Source organism: Periplaneta americana, chromosome 2 (genome assembly GCF_040183065.1).
Source record: "Periplaneta americana isolate PAMFEO1 chromosome 2, P.americana_PAMFEO1_priV1, whole genome shotgun sequence".
NCBI classification, from domain to species: Eukaryota; Metazoa; Arthropoda; class Insecta; order Blattodea; family Blattidae; genus Periplaneta; species Periplaneta americana.
This window is the reverse complement of record NC_091118.1, coordinates 172,100,429-172,115,973: the sequence shown is the minus strand read 5'-3', so window position 1 is coordinate 172,115,973 and position 15,545 is coordinate 172,100,429. Positions and strand designations below refer to the sequence as shown.

Here is a 15,545-nt window from a genome sequence, read left to right as displayed (position 1 = left end):
ATTATTGTTTATTTTTCAGACGTACAATAATAACATATATCTTTAAAATAATGTTCTATTAATGAGATTGAAAGTTTGTATTTGCTTCTCGTTTTATGTAAACAAAAATTGTCCTATCCGCCCCTGCATTGAACAGAGCATCTGTTTTGTACCGTTATGTCTGTACCCTCTTGAGCTGTGCTGTGTACTGTAAACTCTCTCCTCCCATCCAGCAACGTTGCAAAACGTCTAATATTGTAAACTTTAATAATTAGTTAAATATTACAATTAGAAAAAAATTGTGAGGACAGCTTCTCTTCCTATCACATGGATAATCATCAGTTAAAATAGTGACACTTATACCCCTTACACTCTGTATATAAGACCGTATTCCTGCTGTAGGTATTGCTAACATTTTGAACAACGACGAACAAATGAATCAAATAACGCGTCATTTCAAGCAATGGACTCTTTGGTATGCTTCTTTATCACACGAGTTAAACAACAGCACTAGAGAAATTGCGAGATTACTGTTTGTATTGGAGTTATCGCTATCACTTGAGGGAACACAGAACAAATACCACTACATAAAAATTCACATATCAGACACTGAGTCACTTGACCATCCATTCTAATACGAGTTATATAACAACAGGGGGCTTACTAGATAACTGACGAGGTCAGTATAGCCACTACTTGACAAAACGCATAACAAATACAGAAGAAAGAAAGTCATATCTCCAGAACTGGGTTCTTTAACCCATTTGCACACTTAAGGACTTACAAGTACGCCAATATTGCATAATTAGCGATACCTTACTTATGTGTTCAATATTGCTAAATGTCTGCAATAATACCGCTTAAGGAAACACAAAGCAAATACAAGATGAAGAGTGTTCAATTTTATACAATGGGTTCTTTAGCCCAATCTATATGAGAAGAAATTACGTGTTCATGTGTTCATGTTGAATAATTTGAGACACTCCTTTTTTTTTTCCTTCTAGGGCAGGCATGTCAATTGATGCCCACAGGAGCAAGCGCGCGCTTTACAGCCCAGGAGAGCCTGAGCGCTTTACAGCGGAAAGGAAAGAGACAGACGAAAGAGGTGATATATGCCGCTTGGTCGAGCTATATTCAGGGATGGCCAGCACTGATTCAATAGATAAAGGGAAAAGAATTTATTAAAATTGTATCCATGTTAATTTTTAGATTTGCCTGAGAAATATAAGTGCATTATAAGAATGTAAGTTTTAATTTTAATGCTCATTTTTCACAAGTTTGATTTTTTTTAGTCAAAAGAAATATTTTCTCAACTTTTCGTATAGAAAAGTGAAATTTTCAGGTATAGGCCTATTTATTTAGTAGCCTTGCAGAATGTTTTCGTAAACCTTATATACCGTATATACGTATTACTGAAGATAGTGTATTAAAATTTTGAAAATATTCGCATGGAAATTGTTTGTAAGGAAATTAATTAACAAAGCAACTACTGTTACATCATAAGCAAAAGATACGTGTCCATGTGTTGTAAAAATGTCAGCTCTATAGCTTCAGCAGATTTCGAGAAAATAATTTAATATTCTGATGATAGGAAGTTGCTCACAAATATCACCTTAAAAGCATAATGCGATAAGAGTTTTGTTATGTAATATTAGTTACATTTAAAAACAGGTACAGCACCTAGGTAACTTTGCTTTGTACTGTAATATTGTTTTGATTAGTTTATTGATTACTTTTGTAAGGCTAAAGATACCATCAATATAAATTCCAACTTATCATGTGATACTCAATCTCTTTCTTTGGAATATCACTTTCTTTATGAATGATGTGTTTTATCCACTTAATACAGTATAATATTATACTACTATGGGATTTAAGTGAATATTCCTTCTTAACTCTCTATTATGTTATTAAGATTTAAAACACAAGTGCAATATTAAGAAATCAGTGTTAGTACTTTTGTTTTACAGACAATATAGATAATATTAAACAGAAAGAAGCTATATAAAAATAACGACATAAAATTTTACGTTCCGTTTGAAGTTTGTGCACCACTGTTTTCTTAATCCAATAGGTTGCTTATTCATCTACACAACCCTTCCTCTTTCCATACTTAGCGCTTGCTGCCCGCGCACGACGTCAAGGTCAGAAAAATGCACTTGCTTTGACATCACTGTCCTAGAGGGAGGGCGAACCTATTGCACTACGGGCGATCATCCCACGTGGAAGCTATCTATCGTAGTGATTGCAATTAGCTGAGGACTTCTGATCACCTGCTTTTAAAATAACTGAGCTGTGAATTACGTACTCTCGAATTTTGACATCTATATGGTAGGTACCTAAACAAAACAATTTAGTTGAAGAGAAGGTGAATAGATCTCAATAAGCAAAAGAATAGACAAAAAAAAAAACGAATAAAAATGAATATATAAAGAAAACAAGGTCATTTAATTTAATTTTACTAATGTCTATTACAGCCTACATGAACAACACATAATTTTCGAGCATTTACTATATGTGATGCAAGAAATCATGTCCTTTCTTTTCCTTTTTAATCCCTACCACTTCCGGTTCAGTACTTCCTACTTTTTGTCTCCCATCTGAATAAACTATTTATATATTTTGTTCTTCATAGAAGTTCACTCTCTTTAATTCCAGTCACTTTCATCGATTTTTATTTTATGTACCAAGGCCATTACTTGTTGTATTTGATATTATACCACCTTTTGTCATATAAATTCGTCATTTGCCTATATTACTTTGTCCATTCGGTAGCCCCCAATGAAGGAAGTTTTTGAAATGAATGAATGGGTGGGTTATTTTATTTAGTTGGTTATTTAACGACGCTGCATCAAGTACGAGGTTATTTAGCGTCGATGAGATTGATGATAGCGAAATGGTATTTGGCGATATGAGGCCGAGGATTCGCCATAGATTACATGGTATTCACCTTAACGATTGGAGAAAACCTCGAAAAAAAAACCCAACCAGGTAATCAGCCCAAGCGGGGATCGAACCCGCGCCGGTGGCTGGGTGGGTGGGTGGGTGGGTGGATCGGTGAGTGAGTGAATATATAAATTAATTTATTAATTAATTATTAATAACACATTAACAAATAGATATGTGATGAATGAATGGATGTATGAATTAATTATTATAAATAAATAAATTATATCTTAACCGTAAGTTTTAAATAATTTAGTGCAGGAGAGTAATCTTTGAAGCTAGTCAAATTCTTCGTTAGTAAAGAAATCTATCCAGTGTTGGGATCTAGCGAGGCTACTACCTTTATGTAACTTCGCTTGAACTTAACCGTAACATTTTAATTACTGCTTAGTTTGATCTTCAGCTTAAATAAACACATTATTACTTCGAAAGCTAGTGTTTAAATTGTTAAGGAATGTGAAAATATCTGCTGAGTAGGCTACCACACAACAAACAAGAAAAATTTATTCACCTGATCCAACTTCTGTAGTTTTTGAGCTAGTTGGTTAATTTTTGACACACATTCCATGATATATGTATATACATGCTACAAATTTTCATGCATGTCACCTATATATTTTCTAAATTATCCCTCTTTTTCTAAAAAAAATTGGGGCACATTTTCAAAATTTATCTTCTCGTACAAATTTTAAATATATCTAGAAAAAACAATATCTTTGATGTACCTAGAAAAGCACTAAGCATCCATATTTTAGAAATATATCCTTAGAGCAGAGAAAACAAATACCGGTATTATTTTGTCAAAAGGTTTTTTTTTACTTTTCTAGTACCTATTATTATACTAATTATTTTTAATTTAAAAAGTGATTACCATTAAAAATCTGATATTATAATTTGTTAACCATAATTCATAGAACGTGCAGTAAAGATTTTATGTTCCTAGCATCAAAATTGTAAGAATCTTTACACTTCGAATCTGACGAATTATATTGAAAAAAAAAGTGTGAGAAAACAGCTTGTAAAATTTGCATGGAATGAAGATCAAGAGTGCAGCCATTTATATATTAAGTAATTTTTATGCTTCCGAGCGCCCCAGAGAAATTGAAACTGCTCAACACAGAAATAAGAGGTTGTTTATTAATTTTTTACAGAAAAACAAAAATGCGATTTTTGACCGAAAATTATCAAAATTTCACCCGTCGCCCCCCCATAAGCACTAATGAAATCTACGCTGAATCTCATTCTGATTCAGTTCAGTACGTTGTTCACTTCAATATTTATGTTATCAGGTAAAAGGGAGTACTAATTGATAAATGCAAATGCTTATGCAAATATGAAATTCAATTTAGGTCAGAAATTTAACGACTGCAAAATATAAATACCGTCAGTGTTGTAATAGGAGATAATACAATCAATTTTATTATTTACCTTCTATACAGTACATCAACGACAGCCAATCCGCGAAGACGCAGTTCTCACCGCACACATCACCTGCAAGAATAAAAGATCTTCAGAGTTCATCACACTCAATACAAAACCTTCTTTCTCTAAATTTAGATTTAAAATCTTCCTCAAAAATGTCAACACGGGCTATACAGCCGAATGAAAAAGGCGTCGGTTTCCTCAGTACCCGGTACGTGCAGTTGAATTTCTGATAAACAAAGACGGTTGTGTAGCAAGATTTCTCTAGTGCTTCCGTTGTCCGTCCAACTCTTTAATTTCTCCATAAATCACACTAATCCTTTTAAAGAATGCAGCAACAATAGGAAAGTACTCATCTCCTTCCCTAGGAGATCAACTTTATCAGTACCTTAACATAATTTTTTTAATTACTGGAGATACTAAGAGTTCCAATAGGCCTATAAATTTTGACCTAAAACTGTATATTTCTCCTCACTAGATATGGAGGGAGAGGATAACTAGGGAATTGACCACCACAAAAAAATCCAACTAGTCTCTTCTGTTCTCCTTGTTGTCCCAGTATTACCCTTGTTTTCGTTTATTCCTCCTCTTCTCCTTGTATTCACCTTCATCTCCTTGCATTCTCTTTAATCTCCTAGTATTTCTTCCGTCCTCTCGTATTCCCCTTCCCCTCCTCGTATTCCTCTTGTACTCCTTGCATTCCTCTTGCCCTCCTTGCATTCCCTTTATTCTTCTTGTATTCCCGTTGTTAACCTTATTTTCTACTTGTTCTCCTTGTATTCCGCTTGTTCGCCTTGTATTCACCTTGTTCTTCTTATATTCCTGTGTTTTCTTTATATTTCCCTTCATCTCATTGCATTACCCATTTTCGTATTCCCCTTGTTCTCCTTACATTACCCTTGCATTTGCCATGTTCTTGTATCAGCCTTCTCCTCCTACTAGGCTATTCCTCTTGTTGTCCTTATCTCCTTTGTTCTCCTAATATTCCCCTCGTTTTCCTTGTTTTACCGTCTCCCCTTTTTGTCCTTGTATTACTCTTGTTTTCTTTTTATTTCACTTGTAATCCTTGTATGCCTCTTGTTCTCCATGTACCCTCTTTTTCTCACTGTATTTCATTTACTCTTCTTGTATTCACCTTGTCCTCCTTACCTTCCACTTCTTCTTCTTCTTCTTCTTCTTCTTCTTCTTCTTCTTCTTCTTCCTCTTCTTCTTGTATTCCCTTGTTCTACTTATATTGACCTTGTTTTCTTCATATTCCTCTTGTTATTCTTGTCTTCCTCTATTCTTCTTGTCCTCTAGTTCCCTTATATTATCCTTGTTTTTCTTGTATTTTCCTTCTTCTTACACTTTCCTTTATTTTCCTTGCCTTCTCTTTGTTATTTTATTCCACTTGTTCTCCTTGCAGTTCCTTTTTTCTCCTTGTATCCCCCTTGTTTTCCCTTTTCTCTTTGTATTCCCCTTATTCTCCTTTTATCCTTATTTTCCTTGAACTTGTTCTCCTTGATCTCCTTGTGTTTTCCTTATTCTCCTTGTATTGCCATTGTTCTCCTATGCTTTCTGTTCCCTTGCATTTCTCTTACTTTCCTTGTATTTCCCTTATACTCCTAGCGTTCCCCTTTTTCTCCTTGTATTACCCTCCTCCTCTTTGTACTCCCCTTGTCCCCCATTATTTTCCTTGCATTCCCCTAGTTTCCTTTAAACTCTACTCGTTCGCCTTGCATTCCTCATATTAGCATATTCCACCTGTTCTCCTTGTATTCCCCTCAGTCACCTTTGTCCCTTTCTTCTTCTCTTTGTCTTTCCCTTGATCTCCGTGTATTACCCTTGTTCTCCTTGTATCTCTTTTTATCTACTTGTATTCCCTTTATTCTTCTCGTATCTCCTCGTTCTCCTTGCATTTCCAGCGTTCTCCTTGAATCCCTTTGTTCTTCTACTCCCTTTATAATCTTTGTATTTGCCTTGTTGTCCTTGCGTTTCCCTTGATCTCCTTGTGTGTTCTCCTTCTTCTCACGATACTCTGCCTCTTCTCCTTGCATTCCCATGTTATTTTATTTCATTTGTTCGCCTTGTATTGCCCTTGTTCTCCTTGCTTTACCCCTTTTCTCCTTGTGTTCCCCGTGTTCCACTTGTATTACCCTTGTTCTCCTTGTATTCACCTTAGTTTTCTTCTATTTCCCTTGTTTCTCTTGCCTTCACCTTGATCTTCTGGTATTCACTTTCAGCTCATTGTGTTCCCCCTTGTTCTCCTCATATTCTCCTGGTTCTTCTTGTATCGCCTTATTCTCCTTATATTTCCCTTAATTTCTTTCTATTCCTCTAGCTCTCTTTGCCTTTCCCTTGGTCTCCTTGTGTTCCCCTTGTTCTCATAGTATACCACAGCAAAGCCAAGTTGATGAAGTTGATAGATGACAGGAGACTGAGGACTATGACAAGGTTAAAGTGGGTTAGATGAAGTTGATAGCTGGCAGGAGACTGAGAACTATGACTAGGTTAAGGTGGGTTAGATGAAGTTGATAGCTGACAAGAGGCTGAGAACTGTGACAAGGTTAAAGTGGATTAGATGAAGTTCAAAGCTGGCAAAAGGCTGAGGACTGTGACAAGGTTAAAGTGGGTTAGATGAAGTTGATAACTGACAAGAGGCTGAGGACTGCGATAAGGTTAAAGTGGGTTAGATGAAGTTGATAACTGACAAGAGGCTGAGGACTGTGACAAGGTTAAAGTGGGTTAAATGAAGTTGATAACTGACAAGAGGCTGAGGACTGTGACAAGGTTAAAGTGGGTTAAATGAAGTTGATAACTGACAAGAGGCTGAGGACTGTGACAAGATTAAAGTGGGTTAAATGAAGTTGATAACTGACAAGAGGCTGAGGACTGTGACAAGGTTAAAGTGGGTTAGATGGAGTTGATAACTGACAAGAGGCAGAGGACTGTGACAAGGTTAAAGTGGGTTAAATGAAGTTGATAACTGACAAGAAGCTGAGGACTATGACAAGGTTAAAGTGGGTTAAATGAAGTTGATAACTGACAAGAGGCTGAGGACTGTGACAAGGTTAAAATGGGTTAGATGAAGTTGATAACTGACAAGAGGCTGAGGACTGTGACAAGGTTAAAGTGGGTTAGATGAAGTTGATAACTGACAAGAGGCTGAGGACTGTGACAAGGTTAAAGTGGGTTAGATGAAGTTGATAACTGACAAGAGGCTGAGGACTGTGACAAGGTTAAAGTGGGTTAGATGAAGTTGATAACTGACAAGAGGATGAGGACTGTGACAAGGTTAAAGTGGGTTAGATGAAGTTGATAACTGACAAGAGGCTGAGGACTGTGACAAGGTTAAAGTGGGTTATATGAAGTTGATAACTGACAAGAGGCTGAGGACTGTGACAAGGTTAAAGTGGGTTAAATGAAGTTGATAACTGACAAGAGGCTCAGTACTGTGACAAGGTTAAAGTGGGTTAAAAGAAGTTGATAACTGACAAGAGGCTGAGGACTGTGACAAGGTTAAAGTGGGTTAGATGAAGTTGATAACTGACAAGAGGCTGAGTACTGTGACAAGGTTAAAGTGGGTTAAATGAAGTTGATAACTGACAAGAGGCTGAGGACTGTGACAAGGTTAAAGTGGGTTAGATGAAGTTGATAACTGACAAGAGGCTGAGGACTGTGACAAGGTTAAAGTGAGTTAGATGAAGTTGATAACTGACAAGAGGCAGAGGACTGTGACAAGGTTAAAGTGGGTTAGATGAAGTTGATAACTGACAAGAGGCTCAGTACTGTGACAAGGTTAAAGTGGGTTAAATGAAGTTGATAACTGACAAGAGGCTGAGGACTGCGATAAGGTTAAAGTGGGTTAGATGAAGTTGATAACTGACAAGAGGCTGAGGACTGTGACAAGGTTAAAGTGGGTTAAATGAAGTTGATAACTGACAAGAGGCTCAGGACTGTGACAAGGTTAAAGTGGGTTAAATGAAGTTGATAACTGACAAGAGGCTGAGGACTGTGACAAGATTAAAGTGGGTTAAATGAAGTTGATAACTGACAAGAGGCTGAGGACTGTGACAAGGTTAAAGTGGGTTAGATGGAGTTGATAACTGACAAGAGGCTGAGGACTGTGACAAGGTTAAAGTGGGTTAAATGAAGTTGATAACTGACAAGAAGCTGAGGACTATGACAAGGTTAAAGTGGGTTAAATGAAGTTGATAACTGACAAGAGGCTGAGGACTGTGACAAGGTTAAAATGGGTTAGATGAAGTTGATAACTGACAAGAGGCTGAGGACTGTGACAAGGTTAAAGTGGGTTAGATGAAGTTGATAACTGACAAGAGGCTGAGGACTGTGACAAGGTTAAAGTGAGTTAGATGAAGTTGATAACTGACAAGAGGCTGAGGACTGTGACAAGGTTAAAGTGGGTTAGATGAAGTTGATAACTGACAAGAGGCTGAGGACTGTGACAAGGTTAAAGTGGGTTAGATGAAGTTGATAACTGACAAGAGGCTGAGGACTGTGACAAGGTTAAAGTGGGTTAGATGAAGTTGATAACTGACAAGAGGCTGAGGACTGTGACAAGGTTAAAGTGGGTTATATGAAGTTGATAACTGACAAGAGGCTGAGGACTGTGACAAGGTTAAAGTGGGTTAAATGAAGTTGATAACTGACAAGAGGCTGAGGACTGTGACAAGGTTAAAGTGGGTTAGATGAAGTTGATAACTGACAAGAGGCTCAGTACTGTGACAAGGTTAAAGTGGGTTAAATGAAGTTGATAACTGACAAGAGGCTGAGGACTGTGACAAGGTTAAAGTGGGTTAGATGAAGTTGATAACTGACAAGAGGCTGAGTACTGTGACAAGGTTAAAGTGGGTTAAATGAAGTTGATAACTGACAAGAGGCTGAGGACTGTGACAAGGTTAAAGTGGGTTAGATGAAGTTGATAACTGACAAGAGGCTGAGGACTGTGTCAAGGTTAAAGTGAGTTAGATGAAGTTCATAACTGACAAGAGGCTGAGGACTGTGACAAGGTTAAAGTGGGTTAGATGAAGTTGATAACTGACAAGAGGCTGAGGACTGTGACAAGGTTAAAGTGGGTTAGATGAAGTTGATAACTGACAAGAGGCTGAGGACTGTGACAAGGTTAAAGTGAGTTAGATGAAGTTGATAACTGACAAGAGGCAGAGGACTGTGACAAGGTTAAAGTGGGTTAGATGAAGTTGATAACTGACAAGAGGCTCAGTACTGTGACAAGGTTAAAGTGAGTTAAATGAAGTTGATAACTGACAAGAGGCTGAGGACTGCGATAAGGTTAAAGTGGGTTAGATGAAGTTGATAACTGACAAGAGGCTGAGGACTGTGACAAGGTTAAAGTGGGTTAAATGAAGTTGATAACTGACAAGAGGCTCAGGACTGTGACAAGGTTAAAGTGGGTTAAATGAAGTTGATAACTGACAAGAGGCTGAGGACTGTGACAAGATTAAAGTGGGTTAAATGAAGTTGATAACTGACAAGAGGCTGAGGACTGTGACAAGGTTAAAGTGGGTTAGATGGAGTTGATAACTGACAAGAGGCTGAGGACTGTGACAAGGTTAAAGTGGGTTAAATGAAGTTGATAACTGACAAGAAGTTGAGGACTATGACAAGGTTAAAGTGGGTTAAATGAAGTTGATAACTGACAAGAGGCTGAGGACTGTGACAAGGTTAAAATGGGTTAGATGAAGTTGATAACTGACAAGAGGCTGAGGACTGTGACAAGGTTAAAGTGGGTTAGATGAAGTTGATAACTGACAAGAGGCTGAGGACTGTGACAAGGTTAAAGTGAGTTAGATGAAGTTGATAACTGACAAGAGGCTGAGGACTGTGACAAGGTTAAAGTGGGTTAGATGAAGTTGATAACTGACAAGAGGCTGAGGACTGTGACAAGGTTAAAGTGGGTTAGATGAAGTTGATAACTGACAAGAGGCTGAGGACTGTGACAAGGTTAAAGTGGGTTAGATGAAGTTGATAACTGACAAGAGGCTGAGGACTGTGACAAGGTTAAAGTGGGTTAAATGAAGTTGATAACTGACAAGAGGCTGAGGACTGTGACAAGGTTAAAGTGGGTTAGATGAAGTTGATAACTGACAAGAGGCTCAGTACTGTGACAAGGTTAAAGTGGGTTAAATGAAGTTGATAACTGACAAGAGGCTGAGGACTGTGACAAGGTTAAAGTGGGTTAGATGAAGTTGATAACTGACAAGAGGCTGAGTACTGTGACAAGGTTAAAGTGGGTTAAATGAAGTTGATAACTGACAAGAGGCTGAGGACTGTGACAAGGTTAAAGTGGGTTAGATGAAGTTGATAACTGACAAGAGGCTGAGGACTGTGTCAAGGTTAAAGTGAGTTAGATGAAGTTGATAACTGACAAGAGGCTGAGGACTGTGACAAGGTTAAAGAGTAGATGAAGTTGATAACTGACAAGAGGCTGAGGACTGTGACAAGTAGTTTAGAATGAAGTTGATAACTGACAAGAGGCTGAAGACTGGACAAGTTTAAAGTGGGTTAGATGAAGTGATAACTGACAAGAGGCTGAAGGACTTGACAAGAGGCTGAAGACTGTGACAAGTACAAGAGGGTTAATGAAGTTGATAACTGACAAGAGGCTGAGGACTGAGTGATAATGAGGCTGAGACTGACAAGGTTAAAGTGGTGTTAAATGAAGTTGATAACTGACAAAGAGGCTGAGGACTGTGACAAGGTTAAAGTGGGTTAAATGAAGTGATAGACTGACAAGAGCTGAGGACTTGACAAGGTTAAATGGTTAGATGAAGTTGATAACTGACAAGAGGCTGAGGACTGTGACAAGGTTAAGTGGGCTGAGGACTGTGACAAGGTTAAAGTGGGTTAGATGAAGTTGATAACTGACAAGAGGCTGAGGACTGTGACAAGGTTAAAGTGGGTTAGATGAAGGTGATAACTGACAAGAGGCAGAGGACTGTGACAAGGTTAAAGTGGGTTAAATGAAGTTGATAACTGACAAGAGGCTGAGGACTGTGACAAGGTTAAAGTGGGTTAGATGAAGTTGATAGATGGCAAGAGGCTGAGAACTGTGACAAGTTTAAGGTGGGTTAGATGAAGTTCAAAGCTTGCAAGAGGCTGAGGACTGTGACAATTTTAAAGTGGATTAGATTAAGTTGATAGCTGGCAAGAGGCTGAGAACTGTGACAAGGTTAGAGTGGTTTAGGTGAGGAGATAGCTAAATGACAGGAAACTAAGGACTGTGACCAAGTTATAGCGGGTTAGATGAGGGAATAGCTAAGTGGCAGGAGACTGAGGACTGTTACAAGGTTAGAGTGGGTTAGATGTGAAAAATAACTAAGTGATAGGAGACTGAGAACTGTGACAAACTTACATTCGATTAGATGAAAAAATAGCTAAGTGGCAGGAGACTGAAGACTGTGAAGAGGTTAGAGTGTGTTAGATGAAAAAATAGCTAAGTGACAGGAGACTGAAGACTGTGACAAGGTTAGAGTGTGTTAGATTGAGAATAACTGACAGGAAACTGAAGACTATGACATGGTTAGAGTGGGTTACGTGAGGGGATAGCTAAGTGACAGGAGACTATGTACTATGACAAAGAGTGGGTTAGCTGATAAGGAGATAGCTAAGGAAGAGGAGGCCGAGGACTGTGACAAATTTAGTCTCAGATGTCGTTACTGTTCCCTGACATCTGAACACAATTAATGCCGGTAAAATAAAAAAATACTAATGACAAATTTTTCTTCTTACTTTCATTACTTCGGCGTCATAATTACTCTACTACCACCATCGCCTTCGTCTTCCTTTATGCGTATATTTTTTTTCCTCTAACTTATTTTTCGTTGCTATTATTATTATTATTATCATTATTATTAATATTATTATTATTATTACTGTTATTATTACTAAATTTCACATCTCTCATCTGCAAAATGAACAATTTATCGACATTTTTAGGTTTACGATACAATAGGAAGGTTATCTTATAATGCTATCTGAGAGTCTTAGGAAAGATGTGAACAATATCTAAAATTATCTTGCAGTGCATTTATGTTGAAAAGGTAATTTGCTAGGAAACGTCGTTGCATATAGACCACTTTTACACTAAACCTAAAATTTGTCTTTGCAAGATATACTAAAACCCTAAACTGACCTAACCTAACCTTTTCCTTAATCTGTGACAGATTAGGTTAGGTTAGGTTAGATTAGTATTTTAGTATACGTTGTATATACTAAAGTTAGGTTTAGTGTAAAAGTGGTCTAAATGCAACGACGTCTCCTAGCAAATTATCTGTTGAAAATAATAATAAACCTTTTCAGTAAAGTATCACAAAGCTCCAATGACACTTAATGTGATGATACCTGTACATGTCACATGCCCTGTGTTCTTGTTTCGAGATCCAAAATTTCAGCAGTTTTTATTCTGTTATTGATTGGCTCTTATAGCCAAAGGGCTACTACTTGGCTATTACACATATTATTATGTCTTGTTTATTTGCTTCTATTTTACGTCCGTTTGTATTGAAGTGATCCACATTATAACCAGATATGAATCATGCAAATAAGTTATTATTGTTATTATTATTACCCTCAAGGGATAACCGATAATATGTGACTAAATTAATCTACCTTATAATGGTGGTATATTCTCTTCCCTAACCTAAATGTGTACATAATTGTAATTACCATTTCGAAATCCCCGGTACAGTAATTTTTATGCGAATATTCGACATGTTTTTATTGATTTCTATGAACATTTATAATCAGAAAATTATAACTGGCACTTCATCTCTCACATCGAAACTATTAATCATTCTTCGCTTGCACTTGCTCTATCAGTGACCAACGACGATACTTGATCATTATCAATACAAATATTGTTTTAAATATTACCAAATAATTAATATTTGATTTAACGATAATGTTAGGAAAATTGTACCTATAACTTCGTCTAAAGCGATATTATACCTCTATGACATGCAAATACTCACAGTAGAAACGGATCGGGATATTCAAATGAAAATGACGTTTCACTCAGAATCCTATGTACTTTGTGAAGTATTTAGTCACAAATTAACCCCCTCACAACATAAGCATATAATGATAATAAATATGGGCTTGTGTTATAAGCTTTTAATGTCAGTATTTGTCATTGCATGAAAAGTAGTTTGTTTACAAATTGAATTACACAAATTATATTAATGGAGATATGTTTCCATAATTTTAATACTCAATATATACTCATAAATATTTTTTAAACTTACCGCATTGCCTGAGATTCTGACGTTCTTTAGGTTAGGATAGCCTGGAACCACTCTTGCAAACATAGGACGGACGTAAACATATTGCACCAGTCTACCAATATTGCCTATAGGGAAATTATCTTTCACAACACATGATTGAGAGACTGTTTGGCACCACTGTTTCCACTTCGACTGACACCACTACCTCAGACGATGAAAATAATTTCATGATACAAGGGTTAGGAAAAAAATAAATAAAAGGAATCAAAAATGTTAGTAGGTATAAAAAAAGGATCAACGACCCTACCGGTTTGTCGACATTCTGTTCTGTTCTTTGCCGTCTATTTCTCAAGTGGGACGGATAGAAGAGAGTTGGAGAGAAATGAGAATAAGGCCATAGTAATCATCTGTTCTTACCGTAGTTTACAGAACAAGCTGTGGAGGGCATGATCATTTTGAAGTCTGAACACCAGCCCGTTTACAATCTTGCTTAACAGATGGCAGTCTTCATAAACTACAGAACAGATTGAAATTTCGAATAGGGATTAAAATATTGCATAGCATAATGTTGCAAGTAGGTACAAAGTATACCGCTAGTTGGCGCCAGCGCTCAAGTTATAATGTCAATGTTTTATATCAGACGTCAGCGCAATGCAGGTGGAAAATTTCTAAACGATGCTGTAAGATGTCAGCACAGAGCTTACTGTACAACAATGCTTACGGCAGTGGTTCCCAAACTATGCACCACAATCAGGGACTCGGGGGGGGCGGGTTCATCATCTTGCAAAAACAACTTACCTCTGAAAATTTTACCCTGACATCTCTCCACCTTTCTTTTCGCGAAGTTTACACCTTTTACAGTTGTATTTCAGAAAATATCAGTTGTATTTCAGAAATTATCAAATGTATTTCAGATTATTCAATTTAATTTAAGAAATTATCAATTGTATTTCAGATTTGTCAATTCAATTTCAGATAGTATCAATTGTATTTCAGATTAGTCAATTGTATTTCAGATGGAATCAAATGCATTTCAGATATGTCAATTGTATTTCAGATGGTATCAAATGTATTTCAGATGGTATCAAATGTATTTCAAATTGTGTATCTTCAATTTTTTGTTTTATTTTTATTCTTATAAAGTAAACTGGGTTTCATATAAGGATTTTTAAAAATATACTGTACTGTAAAGTATACTTCTTAATGTAAATTCCGAAGTTATTTATCGAATTATTACATACGAACAACATTAATTTGACAGATTAATACTGTACAGTACAGTGCAGTACTATAGTCAATTTAATTTCAGAAAATAAGCAATGCATTTAAGATTACATAATCACTTTTATTTCACAAAATAACAAATGTAGGCCTACTTGAGATTTTAACATATTTAAAAAAAAATGGAAAATTGATTTTAAAAAATCCTCAAGTTTATTGCATTTTAGCGTCCGACAGGCATATTCTCCATAGCTATAAAGCTGCAGCATGATGAATTGTACTGTGTTGTACTGCACGAGCACAATCACTACCAACTTCTGAAATATAAATGATAGTTTCTAAAATACAATTGACAAATCTGAAATACAATTGATGTTTTCTGAAATACAATTGATACTATCTGAAATTGAATTGACTAATCTTAAATACAAATGATACTATCTGAAATTAAATTGACAAATCTGAAATACAATTGATACTATCTGAAATTGAATTGACTAATCCTAAGTACAAATGATACTATCTGAAATTAAATCGACAAATCTGAAATACAATTGTTGTTTTCTGGAATATAATTGATACTATGTGAAATTGAATTGACCACTCTGAAATACAATTGATAATTTCTGAAATTAAATAGATATTTTCTGAAATACAACTGGAAAAAGTGTAGTTAGCAATAAAATAAAATTTATGCTCCCGTCACAGTTTTACTTGTTCTAAGTCGTCTATCAC

The 15,545-nt window shown here is 36.4% G+C and overlaps 1 protein-coding gene across 1 annotated transcript in view; it reads right to left on the bottom strand.

Moving 5' to 3' along the window:
* The window catches only part of LOC138694815 (uncharacterized), a 274,848-nt gene extending 260,911 nt beyond the window's left edge, over nucleotides 1–13,937 (bottom strand). The window contains exons 1-2 of the mRNA XM_069818908.1: nucleotides 13,611–13,937; nucleotides 4,354–4,416 (exon numbers count right to left, since the gene is read on the bottom strand). The gene's annotated coding sequence lies outside the window, so the exon portion shown is untranslated. The remainder of the gene's footprint in view (nucleotides 1–4,353; nucleotides 4,417–13,610) is intronic.
* Nucleotides 13,938–15,545: the final 1,608 nt, after the last annotated feature.